We start from the raw sequence: 14789 nt of genomic DNA, 5'->3' as shown, positions 1-14789 counted from the left end.
TCATATACACTGTATATACATATTTTTCTACTGTAATATGAAGTATTGTACCCATACAACTCAACTATAATACAATATTTACTTCCAATTCTTTGAAAGTGCTCTTGCAGGCTGATTAAGATAGTAAGTAATACAAGATAATTCTTAGTTGATCAAATCATGCTCATGTCAATTAGTAGTCTATTTTTATCACAAGAATATACATCCTAGTTTTAACAGAGAGATATGAGTCTATAGATGATAAGGTAATATAGTTATATAAGGTCTTCAAAAACATCAGAGACCTAAAAGTATGTCATCAAAAGATATTTTTTTTAATGATTTTAAAGATTCTTTGACAAAAAGACAAGTTAACTCTTGGCAAAACCAAGACTACCTCAAAGAAGATGGTGAGCATCAAAGAACCTCCCTATAGAGATGGCTTCAAAGGGGACAAACCAGCCACAGGGCAAAATGTGATTTTCCAGGCACTGACAGAATTTTTCCTAAAAGTGGGCAGCTTGGATTCAGGCAGAATCAACAGCCAAACTCTGCCAAGAAAGAATAAGCATATCCTCAACAGTTCCTGCCTCACAAATATGTTTGTCAGATATATTGGGCCAGAAGGCTAAAGATGATGCTCCAACATTAAAGATAGTTTTGGGTGACTACTCCACTAGCAAACTATCGCTTTTATCTTCTCATTTGAAAAGCTACTAACCTGGACTCTCGGCATACTCAGGTAATCAAGTTTATTTCGTCTCAAGTGTCTGATGGAGTTGAGGACCAGGTAGCTTAGGTTTACAATTAAGTATAGTTGTTTAGGGGTTACGTTTTTAGGTCTAGGTAGATGTTTTAAGTTGATAATGACAAGATGTGATGAAAATTGATTTACATTAAGAATTTTAGACACACCAAGATAGGAAAGGTATTTTCTTCAAGGCTGCCAAATACAAATAGGAACAAACACTAAGAATGTAACATTAAATAATTCTTGATTGTGTCATGGATCTTCTAGTTGTAGGTAGTTTATTGTATATACATGTAATAATATGAATGTATATGTAAAAATAATAAATGTTATATAAAACAATATATAAGAGTGTAATATTATATACATTTGTAGTGCAAACACATTCTCAAATATTATAATACATGTGTCATTTAAATACCATAAAAAGATCTCTTTTGCAGCATCATGGCTGCCCTCTGGCCTCTGGTGAAGCCCAAGATGGTTAAAAAGAGGACCAAGAAGTTCATCAGGCACCAGTCAGACCGACATGTCAAAAGTAAGTGAAACTGGCAGAAACCCAGAGGTATCAACAACAGGGTGCAGAGAAGATTCAAGGGCCAGATCCTGATGCCCAACATTGGTTATGGGAGCAACAAGAAGACCAAGCACATGCTGCCTAGCGGCTTCCAGAAGTTTCTGGTCCACAATGTCGAGGAGCTGGAAGTGCTGCTGATGTGCAACAAATCTTACTGTGCTGAGATTGCTCACAATGTTTCCTCCAAAAGCCAAAAAGCCATTGTAGATAGAGCAGCACAGCTGGCCATCAGAGTCACCAATCCCAACGCCAGGCTATGCAGAGAAGAAAATGAGTAGATGGCTCGAGTGCATGTTTTATTTGTGTTTAAATAAAACAACAAAAACTGCCAAAAAATAAATACCATAAAAAGAATAATGTGCTGTGAACATAGCTGAGTAAATGTCCTTGTTGTATGATGGAGCATCTTTCAGTTATATGGCAAGTTATATGTATAGTAGGCTCTAGATTTGGCTTCATATTTCTCGAGTCTCTGTTCTCCTCTTTCATTACCCATTCCCTTTTCTAGGGAACTGTGTTTGACCTGTCCTGGAGGCCGGGACATGTTGGTAAGTTATTGGTGAGGCTCTCAGAGTAACCAAGTGTGGTGAGCTAAGTATGTTAACAAAAGAAATGAAGAGGGGACATTGCAGAAGGACGTTGATAGCCCCACAGAACTGAACAGGAGAGCATTTACACTGTTGACTAGCAATTTGAATAGAATGAATAGATTATGTAGATGAGAAGTCATAGCAAATATTCATGTAGTTGTCATAGGCTATTTCTGCAAGAAACACACCTCTCTAAACAACACAACAACAACAACAACAACAAAAACAACAACAACAACAACAACAACAACAAAACACTATGGCAAATCCAGCCTGAGTGAACACCTTGTGTACAATATGTAGAATACTCTCCCAATCTGTGTTTGGCTGTTCAATAGCAACTTGAATATTTTCATTGAATTTATAGAGATGTCAGCTAAGAACAGGTTGGAGATGAATGAGTGCAAGGGAATGTAGAGATAGAAATCCAAATTGATAAAATGATAATGAACAGATTCTTTTTTTTTTATTAATTTATTCTTGTTACATCTCATTGGTTATCCCATCCCTTGTATCCTCCCATTCTTCCCTCCCTCCCATTTTCCCCTTATTCTCCTCCCCTATGACTGTTCCTGAGGGGGATTACCTCCCCTTGTATATGCTCATAGGGTATCAAGTCTCTTCTTGGTAACCTGCTGTCCTTCCTCTGAGTGCCATCAGGTCTCCCCCTCCAGGGGATATGGTCAGAGGTGAGGCACCAGAGTGTGTGAGAAAGTAATATCCCACTCTCCACTCTACTGTGGAGAGTGTTCTGTCCATTGTCTAGATCTGGGTAGGGGTTTAAGGTTTACCGCCTGTATTGTCCTTGTCTGGTGCCTAGTTTGAGTGGGACCCCTGTGCCCAAATCTGCCTATCATAATGTTCTATTTGTAGGCTTCTAGGACCCTCTGGGTCCTACTACTTTGCCTTTCTCCCATGAATCTCACATCTAGAGTCCCACTAGTATGTCCTCTCTTCTGTCTCTGTTTCCTGTTAAGTGAAGGCTTTCGTGGGACATGCCCCTTGGGCTAATATGCAGATATAAGTGAGTATATACCATTTGAGTCTTTCTGCTTCTGAGTTAACTCACTCATTATGATCATTTCTAGCTCAATCCATTTATCCACAAATTTTGGGAATTCCTTGTTTTTAATAGCTGAATAGTATTCCATAGTGTATATGTACCACAGTTTCTTTATCCATTCTTCTATTGAGAGACACTTAGGCTGTTTCCATGTTCTGGCTATTATGAATAAGGCTGCTATGAACATGGTTGAGCAAATTTTCTTGTTGTGTGCTGGAGCATCTTCTGGGTATATTCCAAGGAGTGGAATAGCTGGGTCTTGAGGAAGCCCTATTCCCATTTTTCTGAGATAGCACCAGATAGATTTCCAAAGTGGTTGTACTAGTTTGCATTCCCACCAGCAATGAAGGAGTGTTCCTCTCTCCCCACATCCTCGCCAGCATGTGGTGTCGCTTGAATTTTTTATCTTAGCCATTCTGATAGGTGTAAGATGGAATCTCAGCGTTGTTTTGACTTGCATTTCCCTGATGATTAAGGAGGTTGAGCATTTCTTTAAGTGTTTCTCATTTGATATTCCTCTGTTGAGAATTCTCTGTTTAGTTCCATGCCCCATTTCTCGATTGGGTTATTTGGTTTGGTGGTATTTAATTTCTTGAGTTCTTTATATATTTTGGATATTAGACCTTTGTCAGATGTGGGGTTGGTGAAGATCTTTTCCCAGTCTGTAGACTGTCGCTTTGTACTCTTTACAGTGTCATCTGCCTTACAGAAGTTTTTCAGCCTCATGAGGTCCCATTTATTAATTGTTGACATTAATGCCTGGGCTGTTGGTGTCCTGTTCAGGAAGTTGTCTCCTGTGCCAATATGTTCCAGGCTCTTCCCCACTTTTTCTTCTAAGTGATTTAGTGTCTCTGGTTTATGTACAAAACTCAAATCCAAGTGGATTAAAGACCTCAAAATGAACAGATTCTTAATCACCATGACCAGGTTATGAACAGGGCCAATTCAAATATTATGGGCTGTAGGTCAGGGTCATCTGAGAGGCCCAGGAGCATGAATCCTGCTTCAACTGTTTTATTGATGAGTCCATTGGTTCTCTGCCATCTTATATAGACAAAAGTTATAAAAGGATGGTCAAAAAAGGCAGACTTTGTGAAAGGAATATTCTCTTTCATTATTTTCTCTTTCTGTTTATCTGTTTTTATTCATTTTCCCCATCCCATTTTCTCTATCATAATATTTGATTGTCTGCATCTTCTTCCAGAATACTTTATTCTTTATCACATTGTACCAACTAATAGGGATAATACACTAGTTTAAGCATATGTGTTTCACTGATAATGTTCCAATGCTTTAAACCATTAAACAAAAGAAAATGACATAACACAAAACAAACCAAAACAACTGTAATCTATTTGAATCAATGTAATAAATAGCAGTTTAAATTCATGTTAAACAATCTTGATTTTGGCTGTGGATCCAGTACCTGTAAATAAGCACACAATAAATAAAAATAAAAATCAGTTGTGTGAAAGGATTTGATGCCTTTATTTAGTTTGTTTCATATACCTACTGCAAATAACTATAAATTCTAAACACTTATATCATATTTCAATAATGGATAACAATGAAGCAGAACATTCAGAAATAGAGTTCTATATATTCAGAAATAGTTCTACATGTAAAACACTATTAACAGTTATACTGTGAAAATTCTACAGATTAAGATCATTGTACAAGTTTGTCACAGATCACCACAAGAGCAAAAATTATGAAAATGGAGGTAAAATGAAATAAAATTTAAAAATTAAATACATAGGCAAGACATACATATACATACATGAATACATCATATATATGTTTGGCATTATGCATACAAAATGTAACACACACACAAATATTAGACAATGAAATGAAAGCTACTTAATGACTGTGTTTACAGTGCAATATCAAGAGGAGTGTAAAGAATCCTAAAGAATGCCCTGCACTGTTGCAAGTTCCACCAACATGGTCTATATTGCATAAAAATTACAAGTGTCTGTATGAGTTTTTTCTTTTAAACAGTTCAAAGAATTAAAGCAACAGATTGGTTATAGTATAGACTTGTGATCCACTTTGATTGTCTTCTATGTGAATTTGTAAAATGGAAAAGAGAGTCAGAAAACTATCTGTTCCACATTGTTAGACAGGAAGTAGAAGCTAAGTTAAGCTAAAAATGGACTTTGAATACTTTCTGCCTGGTACATAAATCAAGAAAATCCTAAATATCACCTACTCTCTTCTTTAGATATAGGAATTATTGGTATGTTGATTTGCAAATATTGTGAGTGCGTCTTTAAGTGTGCCATTAAGGACTAATATGACCTGATACTGAACATGATCTAATACTAATCCTAACATCAATTCTGTTCATGCATATTTCTTTCACTACTTTATAATATTGCTGCGAATAAAATATGAGATCAATTTAGGGAATTAGGAAGGGAATTGCCCAGCATTTGGTGATCACTTGAAGAAATATGGTCATAATAACATTGTTAATTGTGTCGATGAATATCAGAGGAAGGGGCAGCAGGCTACTCGGATGAGACCTGATAGGCTGTGATCATATGGTGGGCGAGGGGGGTCCCCTTCTGAAAGATCTAGGGGAGGGGAAGAGGGCAGAAGAGGGAGAGAAGGGGAACGGGAAGATAAAAGTGAGGAGACAACAATTGGAATGTAATCTAAATAATTTATTAAATTAAAAAAGATACATCTTCTCAAAATCTAGTCTTATTCACTTCCTTTAATTGCTGCCTTAGAGATTAATTATATTGTCATTTATATTGTATTGCTGCTAGATTATATTAATGTATATTTTATGAATAGGAATCTATGTTAGATTATTACTCTGATTTTTTTTGACAAGCACATATATATTAGCTTAATTTTCTTCACCTAAATATGTGGAGAGTAACTTTTATCAGATGTAATATTATTGCTTATTATATCCTGATTGTTACTGAAAAAAACTTTTTTTCTCAGATGTAAGTATGTTCTATTGTTCCATGAGTTCTTTTCTTTTTTGTTTTCTGTTTTCAAGACACGGTTTTACTCTGTTTAGCCTTGGCTGTGCTGGACTCACTTTTTAGACCAGGCTGGCCTGGAATTCACAGAAATTGGCCTTCCTCTGCAAGTGCTGTGATTACATGCATGTTCCACCAGACCTGGCTCCCTGAAGTCCTTTCATATGTAATTATGTCAACTGTAAAAAGGGACAATATGACAATATATATTATTCTTATGTAGAGATAATTTCTTGTGTACTGCATAGAAGTATCACCTGTCAATGAAACTGAGACAATAAATAGGAAATGGGAATTCTGGAAGAAAAGGATGTACTCTGGGATAGAGACAGACGGGAGACTCACCCCAGACTCTGAGGATGACTGACACATGAAACTAAGGGGAGGTAACCAGCCGTGTGGCACACATAGAATAAAATAAGTTGGTAAATTATGTTATGTAGCAAAATGTCTCTGTCATCTTCTCATTTGAGAAGTTGCTAACCTGCACTCCTGGTATACTCAAGTAATCAATTTTATTCCTTCTCAAGTCTTTGATGGGGTTGAAAACCAGAGAGTTTACTGTTACAATGAAGCTTAGTTGTTTAGAGCCTAAGATGTTTTGAGGTCCAGATTGATATTTTAAGTTGATAATGATAAGATAGGATAGATAATAATTTACATTCAGAATTTTAGACTCATCAAGACAGCAAAGATGTTTTCTTCAAGGCTGCCAAATACAAATAGCCAAAACACTACAAATGTAATATTTATATATATCCTGATTGTGTCATGGTTCTTCATGTTATAAGTAGTTTACTGTATATATGTAAACTGTAAAAAATATTTAATAAAAATTAACATTTTTAAAGTTATGAGATAGTCAGAGAATGAGCCAAAGTTTATGGCCTAGGCCTTAACTCATAAATAATAGTCTCTGAGTCATTATTTTGGAACTAAAACATGGGTAAAAAAGCCTGTTGTTACAGTTTTGATTTGACTTAAAATGTGATAATGTTCTTCAGTTAATTTCTGGTATGACCAATGTAGGATTTGTGTTTGATTTGTTTATTATGTTGCTGAAATTGACTAATAAAAATATCATGTGTTTTTTACATGTTTTCCTAAGAATTTTTTGTATAGCAGTATTCTTGTTGTGTCTTTAGTTTCTATATATTAGAAAATCAGGACATAACTGCACACTGAAGATGAACATAAAATTTTACTTCCTTTTTACTTAGCAAACTAAATGAGTATTCATCTTCTCATTGAATGTTTTGGAAAAATTTAGGAATGAAAAACTAATGCACTTGGCCTTTTCTACATCATAATTTATATTTTCTTTATCATAAATTATTCTATACCAATTTTGTCTTTATAACTACTTTTTTCAACAAATCAAGTTGTATGTACAGATCAGTTAATCTATTTTTCCTAAATTTTGAATTAATTAGAATGTAATTTCGAATGTGTATCCTTAGGATTTTTCTATGCTGCAATACTATCCTTTTAAACAACGTATTTTGCAAGTAGATTTTGTTAAGTTGGTTCTTCATTTATGTTGTTATAATGAGGAAAATTTTTGTCAATGATATTTGTATTTTAAAAGAGCCAAGGCATAAAGCCAGGAAGAAAGCTTAGTGATGAATAATGCATTATTCTGTTGTAAAATAATCGTTTGATTCTTTTGTCTCTTGTAAAAACTTTTTTCCATGACTCTAGGAACACCTTTTGTGCTTGAATTGGGATGTAATTACAACATTCCTCTTCCTCCTTCCAATCCTTTACAGCTACTGTCCCTTTAAATTCACCAATCACTCTCCTTTAATTGATAAGTTTTTTATATTATTACTGTTACATATTTGTTTGCATGTGTACATGTTTAACAGGAAATGAATACAACTTGCTAAATACACTTTTGTTGATTATGTGTATATGGTTCCAAGGCTTATCATTCTTCTTTGAGCAGCCAGTAACTGTCTTATCCTTTGAAAAGGCAAATAAATTATGTTCTTGCTGATGTTACTAGTTGCCCAAAACCTCTCTTTTTCTAAGGTCCCATGAACAGGAGTTTTTGGACAATCTAAAATGGACCAATTTATTTCTTGTGTGGGGTTGGCATGGTATATCTTTGTCTAACTGGGGTTTTATGTGGTGTTTTGTCTGTAACTTTTGTGTTGAGTTTTTTTAATTTTACAGGGCTGGGGTTTGGATCGATTATGAATTGGGGTGGGTAGGGAGAATGGAAGAATCTCAGAGATCCTTGGAGGAAAAAAAGATGAAATATAAATTATATAATTTTAATAAGCATGTGTTTTTACATAACATTAAAATTCTAGCAAGAAAGTCATTGTCTAATTTGAATCATTGAAGTCAATATTGATAATACAAATAAATTTTAAAGGTTCTGTCTCTTTTAGATGCCTCATCTCTGGAATAAAGATGAGAAAGGAAGATCTTACAGAATGAGATTTTACACACTTGGTCTCCAGAGTCAGAGAATAAGCCACTTAACACTACTAAATAGTGATAATTTGCACTCTGGCTATTAAAAGTTGATAATACATTGCTTGGGACATGACAATCTACCCAGGCTGGCTTGGAGATTTTTTTCTGTGTAATGCTCTTGAAACCTCAAGAGTTGCCAGCCTGACAATAGGCTGTCATGTTTTGATAAAATATTCCCTTAAAACCTCAATATTGTTAAAAGTTTGGTTATGGAGTTCATGAGGAAAAATGATTTTAAAAGATAATTTTGTTCTGTCATGGTTGATCAATGATGAGTAAACGTATGACCAAGCAGAAAATAAAACATGTGTTTGGGCACAAAAATGATATTATATGTTTTGGATCAATTGCATCTACCCAAGCCTATTGAGTTCTGTATAAATAAAAAATCACCCTGACTGCCAGTCAATCAGGCTGTTAACTCCTCCCAATCCCCATGCCTGAATCATTTTTCTGCTTCTTCCCTTGCCACTCTTCTATCCACCCTTCTTTAAGCCCTTTCCTCATCATGGGGCAGGGCCCTGACACATACTTACTTTTTTATTTAAAGTCTTGACACTACTGCTGTAAGGGTTTATCTTATCCTGTAAATGAACATAGAAGATACAAAGTAACAGTTTATTAAAATCATGTAATATATAATTTCATTTACTTTATTTTCTGATTACAAAATTTGTTTCACATTGTTTTGTGACTTCTTAGTGAGCATTTGATTAAAAAATAATATTTACCTACAATAGTTGTTACATCTGTAAGATTAAAATGACTTTTCTAGAAATTGAGCCTGGGCACATTTTGAAACTCTAAGTTCTTACAGGGCATGTGTGTATTCAGGTAACCATCATTTTAAATGAGAGAAAATGCTTTTGACTCTATTTTGGTGATAGCTTCTTTCAGCAAAGAATACAATCATATTGACCTGTTGTGATACCTAATCCTGAAGACACTAAGGTCATATAAGTTGGCAGATGGCAATATACAAATGCTGGAAGAATAAATGAAAATGTTTATATACAATGATACATTCAAAGTGCTATATGTAAAGGTATCTACATGTTTATAATTCATGATTTTCACTTACCCTTACCTGACTTTATGAATAAAATGTCATAATACATATGCTTATTTTATAAACTTTATAAAATAATATATGAATTAATATCAGAAATAGGCTAAAGGCTGTGTCCAATAATAGAATTACATATGCATCAGTGCAGTTAATGGCAGGAATTAAACATTTTTACTACAGTTTTGATTGTGATATATGTTAATATATCATTGTTAAAATGTTTCAAAGGAGTAAACCAATGACTGCTGTAGAAATATGATGAAACACTTGTTAGTGTAAAACTTGGCCTAATTAGCACTTGTTAAATTACCTCCTGCTTTTAGAATTTCTTGCTGTCTCCCTGTTGAGAAATAATGTGCTGGGTACATCCTTTGGGAGTTCTTGATCCTTCTGCAATATTAATTAATCATGCCACATAACTGTGAAGGTGTTGGTATAGTGGTCCTTAAAAAGTAATATTCTGGCTACCAGCAGCATTTAGGGATGTTTTCAGAAAGTCACTTTTATCCCATGTTTCTGTTTATTATCTGACATTCTGTAAGGCAGCATGGTATGTTTCTCCATATCCTTTAAGTATTAGTGATGGCAGTAGGTATCTGAGAAACACTGAAACTCTGAAAAAATACAATCCTTTGTTTTATGTTATTTCTAATTAATATCTGAAGCAATATTAAATTTCTGTTCTAATTTTCATGTACGGCTCACAAAGATCTGTGAGTGAAGTAATAGTTTTAATATAATGACTCAGTTAACAAAAATTGGAAGGGAAAACACTGACAAAAATATATCCTGTCAAATTTAACATATGCATGTATATTACTTGTATGTATATGCTTTCAGGGCAGACCATTTGGTACTGGATAACCAACAGATTTTCTTTTCCACATGAAAAGCTATTTCTACTGATCACAACATTTTTATTTGAGCACAGCATTTTAAAATATTCATTCATTTACTTGTTTGTTTATTTTTATAAACTTAATTATTCATTCATTTTTTTTTACTTAGTCATATTAAAGATAGACTCAGCCAAGCAATGGTGGCACATGCCTTTAATCCAAGTACTTGGAAAGCATATGTTGGCAGATCTTTGGGAATTTGAGGCCAGGTCTACAGAGTGAGTTCCAGGACAATCAACAGTACACAGAGAAGCTCTGTCTTGAGAATAACAATGACGATAGAAAAAAAACCCCTAGATTCATTTCTCATAAAGCATACCCTTATAACAGTGGTTCCCCTTATACATCTTAGTTTTCCTCACCAGCCCTCTTATCCAGATCCACTTCCTTTCTGTCTCTCATTAGAAAAGAATAGGCTTCTAAGTGGTAAAATCCAAACAAGGCAAAATAGTACATAATAATAAAAACCAAAAACATAACATAAAAGCTGACCCATGCAAGCCAACAGGACAAAAAGAGCCCCAAGAGCAAACACAAGAATAAGACACTCACTCATCCACACACTCAGGACTCCTAAAAAAATACAAAGCTGAAAACTATAACTTATGCACTGATGACCTAGTGCAGATCCCATCAGCCCAGCAATTTATGTTTCAGTCTCTGTAAGTCCACACAAATATTACTCAGCTGACTCAGAAGGAATCCTTGTTCTTCTGATACATTTTGTCTCTTAACTCTTTCTGCTGCCTCTCTTAAGCTCTAAAGAAAGAGATTTTGGAGAAATGTCTCATTTAGAGTTCTCCCTCCCCCCCCCCCTCTCTCTCTCTCTCTCTCTCTCTCTCTCTCCCTCTCTCTCTCCCTGTGTGTGTGTGTGTGTGTGTGTGTGTGTGTGGACTACAACTTTTTCTGTCTACTGCATGAGGAATCTTCTCTAATGATGACTAAACAAGGTACTGATAGCAGAATATCATTAGGAATCATTCTTTCATATATATATGTATATATATGTATATATATATGTATATATATGTATGTTGATGTATGTATATATCAACCTATCTATATAAACATACATATTTTATGTATGTATTGTATACAATATATATCAGACATTGGTGCCACCATTGTCCTAGCCTATCTTTCAGGCAGGACAGATTGTAGGTCAAAGGTTTTGTGACCTGTCTAGTTTCTGTTTGAGTTTCTATATTTTTAATTTCCAGAATTCTCTATGTTCATGTTTTCTTTATTATTCTATTTTCATACTTAGGTCTTGAACAGTTTTACTCATTTTCTTAAAATTTTTTGTGTGTTTCCTTTATTTATTTAGAGGATATATTAATTTCTTGACTACTTCAAGGAACTTATTAATTTCCTCTTTAAGCACCTCTATCATCTTCATACAGAGAATTTTAGGTTTTCTTCTTCAGATATGTTAGAATATTTAGGGCCTGCTATAGTAGAATAACTTGGCTCTAGTAGAGACATATTGTTCTGATTTTTATTGATTGTGTTTTTATGCTGCTGTCTAGACATCAGGGATTGGGGTGGTTATAGGTTTTTATTCTGTATTGTCTTTGTGTGTATGTTTTGTTCCTTGATTTATGATTCTTTTCTGGATTTTGGGAAAGTGGTGGCTGTGGGTTGCCAGGTAACAAATTTCCTTTTGACCCAATAGTTGTGACAACTGGAGGTTCCAGGCAAAATGTGTTTATCAGTGTTGGAGCCTACAGATAGTTTAGGAGATAGGTTGGAATTCTTAAGAGGTTCACAGGAAAAAAAAGAGTAAGATATTCAACCAGGTTCTATTTATTTTATCTCCTTCTTATATGAGAAAAACAGTGGAAAGAGGTTACTTTAGAAAGTTTATTATAATGCTAGGGAAGAGATTGAGTGAAGAACCAGGAGAGCGGATTATCTACAGACCTCCATCTACATGCTTTCCAGGCAGAAATTGTCTATGGGTTAGCAGGGGGCATGCTGGAGTTGAGGGCTTAGATAAAGTGATGAGTCAGGAAAGTAAGAATAGAGAGGATGGTTGGTGAGTCCCCAAAAAAGATGGGAACTAGGATGGAGAAAAGGTTGTCACAATTATTCTTCTGCAGAGCTGGAGTTAAGACCGTGGGAAATTTTCTTGGAAGATAGAGGGACAGATCTTCAAGTAGTTTATCTGCTTTTCTGGAGGGAGTAGCCTGTGAGTTAGCAGGGACCACGTTTGAATTGGTGGCTTGATAAAGTGACAATGGGGGATTAGGACCTATTTTATTCACAGAAGAGGTGGGTAGGTGTGCAAGTGCTGCAGCTGGTGTTCTTTTACAGAGATTTGGATGAGACTGGGGGATTTGTTGGGGAGGAGGAAATGGTGAAGGTCTTTGTTGGCTTATCTTTTACTGGCATCTAGGCAGGTATATTATCAACAGATGCCTTAAATGCTGGAATAATGGGATGAGTTGAAAAAAGAGAAAGATTTAAAGAGAAGATCTTTCTGATCTTATGGGTATGGGGTCACATAATAAAAGGAGATCATAATGGGTTTTCTGCTACAGAGCTGAATAGGAGCCTGGGTGTTTAGGATCAGAAGAAGAAGGAGAGAATTGGATATATTCTTAGTCTACTTGTTGTCCTGAGCGGACCAGTCCTTGGGTTAGTAATTGGTGCCTATTATGTTTCAGGGCTGGGAGAAAGCAAGGAGTTTGGGAAAGGAACTAAGAAGGGATGCACAGGAGAGGGATAAATGGGGCGTACAAGGCTACCATAGGTGTTCTCTTGCAGATCTGGGGATCACACTGGGGCGTTGACTATATTTCTTTGTGTAGGTTGGTGCCTTATGAGATCTCTCCAGTCTACTTTAGAACACCTATTGGCTTCATGCTTTTGAAGTGCAGTCATGTTGAAAACCTCATGGGTATAGCTTCTGACATTCCTAGGAGACACAATCTCAAAACAAACTTCCTGATTTAATTTCTTTTATAATCTTTCTGCTCCTTTATCCCCAATGGTCCCTGAGGCTTAACTGCAGGAGTTGTGCTGTAAATGCTGATATTGTACTCCAAAATTTTACACTTTTATTGTTTGTGGATTGCTGCTCTTGCAGACCAGCTCCAGGAACAGTCAAGAGGAGAGAAAAGAGGTTGATCCATGGTAGGGAGAACTGAGGATGTGGTGAACAGCTGAGTAAGGGAAACCAACTGTTCAGTGAATAAATAGCTGGAGAAACTAGTTGTTGAGAAGGTGAGGAATGGAGGAAAAAGAAATAATTGGAGACTCAGGCATATCAGGTACAAACTAAAGGTCTTAAGACCCAGGAGAATTTTATTTTCTGTCTCACATGTTGACTGTCTGTCTATCTCTGTCTCTGTCTTGTTGTCTGTCTGATTCTTCTTGCTGTTCTCTAAATTTGCCGTCTCTCTTCTTGCTTATTGTCTTTCTATTTCCCTTCTTGCTTGTTGTTACACATTTGTCTATCTCTCTCTTTGATTGCTGTTACCCATCTTTCTAACTCTCTTCTTGCTGGCCATTCTTCATCTGTCTACCTCTCTTGTTATCTCTCTTACTCAAGCTTACTCTCTCATGTCTGTTACTTGCTTGCTATTCTCCCTGGGCCAATCCCAGTATTTTATTTAAAGTTAAGTTCAATTTTTATTACAGACTTACATCATGATTTTTCTCATCTTTTACAATCAGCAGGGCATTCAAAAATAAACAAAGCAAGAGAACAGTCTAACAAGGAAACACAAACAATTCTATATAACCTACAATGAACACCAAAAATCAATTTCCAAGCAATGGTCAGCATAACCTGATTATTATGTCTTACACAATACTTGGGAAAGATTAATCATAAATTTCCCTAGGCTAAAGCCATTGTGTTTATAAGATTGTCATAGCAACATTGCTTGAGCTAAATGTTCTCTAATAAAGAAAATAACTTGGCTTACTCACAGTCCCAAACCAACCATTGTACTATCCAAGCCTAGGCTAATTACCAAGGAGTCCTTTATTGTAAAGTATTTGTAAAGCACGCTATATCAAGCCAGCCTTCTATTGCTCTCAAAGCAGATTCTAAAGAAGCTTTTCTACAGGTAACAGTATCTATCCACGTACTATTATGTCAAGTCTTAACTTTCTTTCATGCATTTTCTGCTTGAGTTCTCACAGTCAGGGCAAAAAACTATCATTGTCTCAAGTCTTTAGCCAGATGCCCTCCCTCTTTCAACATTCTCTGTGGGAAAAAGTTTTCCCTGTATGAATTTTTCTAGGAGAAAAACATGGTTTTAGGAGAAAGAAGCAGATGTTTAGACAAAGTTACACCTGAACCATAAATAATATTTAAGGGCAGCTATGATCAGCTGGACATCTTTGGAACTTTGTC

At 35.5% G+C, this 14789-nt stretch overlaps 1 pseudogene across 1 annotated transcript; it reads left to right on the top strand.

The window, feature by feature from the left end:
• Positions 1–1174: 1174 nt before the first annotated feature.
• Positions 1175–1618, top strand: LOC311598236 (large ribosomal subunit protein eL32-like; annotated as a pseudogene). Its single transcript has one exon. The product of its transcript is annotated as a large ribosomal subunit protein eL32-like (transcript).
• The last annotated feature ends 13171 nt before the right edge of the window (positions 1619–14789 follow it).

The sequence above is a fragment of the Acomys minous genome, assembly GCF_964271855.1.
Source record: "Acomys minous genome assembly, chromosome: 5".
Taxonomy (NCBI): domain Eukaryota; kingdom Metazoa; phylum Chordata; class Mammalia; order Rodentia; family Muridae; genus Acomys; species Acomys minous.
This window is presented reverse-complemented; position numbering and strand designations above follow the sequence as displayed.